Raw genomic sequence first — 4054 nt, 5'->3', positions numbered from 1 at the left:
CTAATAGCATTATCTGCTTTGCAGTTAAACTCATCAAACTTAAATTATGTTATTTGTATGTCTATGGGGATATATTCTGTGTAGGTCTTTAGTGCTAATGTTTTAGCCGTTGGCTGTAATGTTAGCTAGTTCATGGCTATAGGAGTCTGGGTCAGTTGTAACAGCAACAGTCTGGGTTAGTTGTAACAATAATGCAGATGTTACAACTTACCACACTATTACTTTAACTTATATTAAACAAGTTGGGGCAACGACATCAGCAGAGAGAGGTTCACTGGTCGCATTTGTATATGCGGTTAATGCCATTGGCAACACAATTCCTCCACTGTTTGTGTTCCCACACATACATTATGCAGACCACTGTGTCAGAGATGGACCAGTAGGAAGTACTGGTAGTGGAAATAAATCAGGATGGGTGCAAGAAACAGATTTCCTCATCTTTCTGAAGCACTTTGCAAACCACACCAAGGTAAGCCATGATAAAAAGTAATGGAATTGCGATGCTGGTGAACAACTACATTTTTTCAGCTTCATTGTTATGTTCAAAATTGGTGCAAGAGTTGTAGGTTATAATGCCCACTGAGCCAATGAGGCCAAACTCAAGGAAGACCAACCAAAATTAATGAAATATTCAGTTGCAGAAAATTCCATAATTTGTCTTTTTTGGGGGGTTGGAATATGTTCAAAAGCTAGATTTGCATTACATTTTGAATCCACTACCTTAAAAGAGCTCCAATTTACAGACAGAAATGTCAAAAATGTTACAACTATCCCCGGTCTCCCCTACTTAAGTCTTTCTTAGCACAAAGCGTGACTCACAGGTTTGACGTGCTGCAGGACCTGATCTGTGCCGTTCTGGACCATTGAGCCTGCTGATTTCCTGGAGCTGGGAAAACGACACGTCGTACTGGGACCAAACTCAGACTTCGTCCGTCTTAACTGTTACTGATAGCTTTACATTGTATTTGTGTGTTAATATTTTAAATCCGACAGGTCGTGATTTCTTAATTCTTTCTCCACAGCACCGCTCACTATCGTTATTTCCTGTTTATGTGTGACGTCATGCGGCGCCACTTTCCACGCAGGAGGATAGAAAAACATGGACAGGAGTACTTCAGCATTGACTTGGATTTTGTTCTTACTTGGCCAGTAGTGTCAGTCAGTGTGTTTCTCTCTATACCCCTTTGCTTTTACTGAGTATTTTTTTTTACTCTGTGGGATGGAGGATGAGAACGGCACAATAACTGGAAGAGGGGAGACTCTCCACAACCACGTTGGGTTCCTCATCAAGCACTCCTGCCTCCCCACACATTTTTACCTCTGAACATGTTCTCCTCCTACAAGGCCTTTCACCACCTGATTATTGTCGTGGCTGTACAAGAGAACATTTGCTCACTCTTTGTCACTCCTTATTTCTGGGAATTGTGTCCAAAGGCTGGCTCCAAAACCCCTCTAGATTATGGATGTCAAAAAGAAGAATATCCCCACACCTGGATCCTTCATCGGAAACTCTATGTGGAGTGCAACACTACAGGCCAACTTCAAGCCCATATGATAAGTCACCATCAAGTGCTACCAAGGAGATGCGCTGTCCCCACCGCTGTTCTGCAAAGGCCTCAGTGAGATCATGAATAAGACTGGCTACAGCTACATATATACATACAGTAAGATCCTTTGAAAAATTATATAATGAAACTTGTGGATACCTACTAAAACAATATATGAAAGTAATGAGAAAGTGGCCACTTTCATGAGTAAATCATGTAAGCCTTATATGATTTACTCATGAAAGTGGCCACTCTCATGAGTAATCACATATAAGTTTTTACTATTTCTTTTCCATATGGGCATGCTTGACCTGAAACATTTCTCAGATGAAAGGGAATGCAATGTTTAATCCTGACTTAGTCTGAACTCAGTTATTCAGATGACCATTCAGACCATGCAATGTGTACACAGTATTAAACCACAGTTTAATTCTTTTGTCCCTGTCACGGTCCTGGGTCAGTGACCCAGTGTTTTGAGTTTCTTGTGCCTCTGAGTTTTTTGTATTATGTTCTTAGTTCTCTTTGTTGTCCCAGCTTATTCTTTAGTGTAGTGTCTTAGTTTGGTTTTCTTGTATTCTGTTTAGTTCTCTGAGTATTTAGTAGCTGCCCTCTATGTCTCTTTGTTGTTGGTGTTGTCTGTGTTTCTTAGTTGCTCTGTCTCCCCTAGTCTAGTTTGCGTCTGTGCTAATTCCTGTTTTACTTTGAAGGTCTATGTCTCATGTGAGTGTATCCTACTTTGCTCCCTTGTCTTGTCAGTTCTGATTTCTCCCAGCTGTGCTCTCCTTCTGTGTCTCATTCCCCTCATTACTTCCCAGTGTATTTAAATCCTGTGTTTCTCTGAGTCAGTGTCGTGTTGTCCCTCATGCTGTGTGGATTGCCCTGTGAGTTTTAGTTTGTTGTTTCCCCAGTTTAGTTTAGTTTATATGTTTTTTTTTCCTGCCAGCAAATAAAGCTGTGATTTTGAGTTCTTCCCCTGAGTCTGTGAGTCCTGCATTTTGGGTCCACATCTCCTGCCTGCCACACAGCGTTTCATGACAGTCCCCATGATAGAACAGAGAAAACCCAACTCATAGCGGTCAAAACATTTCATATTTCTTTTTATTCAATCATCTTCCGGAAGAGAGAGACCCCTGCACAGCCCAAAACGCCAGTTGCAGGATCTCTAACATTACCAGCTCAACATGTGTCTTATATGGTGTTATTTCAGTACTTCAGACGTCACACACGTCCCACATGACACACACAGTTTCATTACAAACAAAACTTCTTCTATTCAGTTCCTCTTTTCTGTGTCTGATTTATGAATATGCCTGTGCACTAAAACTTCCTGTGCAGCTTGCAATAACTTCCCCTTTCTAAGGTCTGTTGACAGGGCAACCTCTCTGAACTTAGTTTCACTCTGTCTGGAGCTCATAGTCTACAAAAAACATGCAGTTTCCTGTCAGCCTGTGACCTAGTCTCAAAGCTGGCCTTCTTTTACACATAAAACAATCTAATGAGCAAATACGCATTAAAAAATATCTCTCTATTTCTTAACTGACCTATAACAACAGCTCGATCAAGAGAAGCCAAAACAGATCATTCCATCATAGAAACCACCTTATTTTATTTTTTCCTTTTGAGAGCAACAAACACTGCTCATCTGAATATTTTTGACTGCTCAAAATAAAATTAAGCGGAACGCTTTGAAAACATCACAATGGGAAAAAACTGCTTTTAGATCTTTGTTTCAGTTGTTTCTGTGATGTATTGAAATATAATTACAAGCACTTCATATGTTTCAAAGGCTTTTATCGACAATTACATGACATTTATGCAAAGAGTCAGTATTTGTAGTGTTGGCCCTTCTTTTTCTTTTTCTTTTTTTAAATTATATTCTTATTGGAAAAAAGGACTTGTTACAATAAACTGCATTGATATTATTTAGTCAAAAAAAAAAAAGAGGCCTCAGCCAGCACCACAGGACCTGGTGTAATTTAGAAGGCTTCAGCCAACAGCACACGCCCTTGTCTGCTGTAGATGGCTTCAGCTAGCAGCACCGGCCCTGATGTGCCTTAGATGGACTCTACCAACAGCAGCTAAAGCCCTGATGTAACGTAGGTGGCCTCCGCCATCAGCACAGGCCCTGGTGTAATGTAGATGGCCTTAGCCAGCAGCACAGACCCTGATGTTTTGTAGATGGCCTCAGCCAGCAGCACAGACCCTGGTGTGCTGTAGATGGCCTCTACCAACAGAAACTGAGGCCCTGGTGTGGCGTAGATGGCCTAAGACAGCAGCACAGGCCCTGTTGCAATGTTGATGGCCTTAGCTAGCAGCACAGACCCTGATGTAATGTAGATGGCCTAAGCAAGCAGCACATGCCCTTCTGTGCTTTAGATGGCCTCAGCCAGCAGCACAGGCTCTGGTGTGCTGTAGATGGCCTCTACCAACAGCAGCTCAGTCCCTTGTGTACTCAGAGGTGGGTAGTAACGAGTTACATTTACTCCGTTACATTTACTTGAGTAAGT

General features: G+C 41.6%; 1 protein-coding gene across 1 annotated transcript in view; it reads right to left on the bottom strand.

Annotated features, from left to right (window-relative positions):
- LOC102292443 (NXPE family member 3) overlaps positions 1-1077 on the bottom strand; it is a 10565-nt gene extending 9488 nt beyond the window's left edge. The window contains exon 1 of the mRNA XM_005944073.3: positions 820-1077. The gene's annotated coding sequence lies outside the window, so the exon portion shown is untranslated. The remainder of the gene's footprint in view (positions 1-819) is intronic.
- Positions 1078-4054: the final 2977 nt, after the last annotated feature.

This window comes from Haplochromis burtoni, unplaced genomic scaffold, assembly GCF_018398535.1.
Source record: "Haplochromis burtoni strain Fernald_Lab_line unplaced genomic scaffold, NCSU_Asbu1 Contig_385, whole genome shotgun sequence".
Classification (NCBI taxonomy): domain Eukaryota; kingdom Metazoa; phylum Chordata; class Actinopteri; order Cichliformes; family Cichlidae; genus Haplochromis; species Haplochromis burtoni.
Note: the sequence above shows the minus strand (reverse complement) of the source record. Positions and strands in the feature narration are given on the sequence as shown.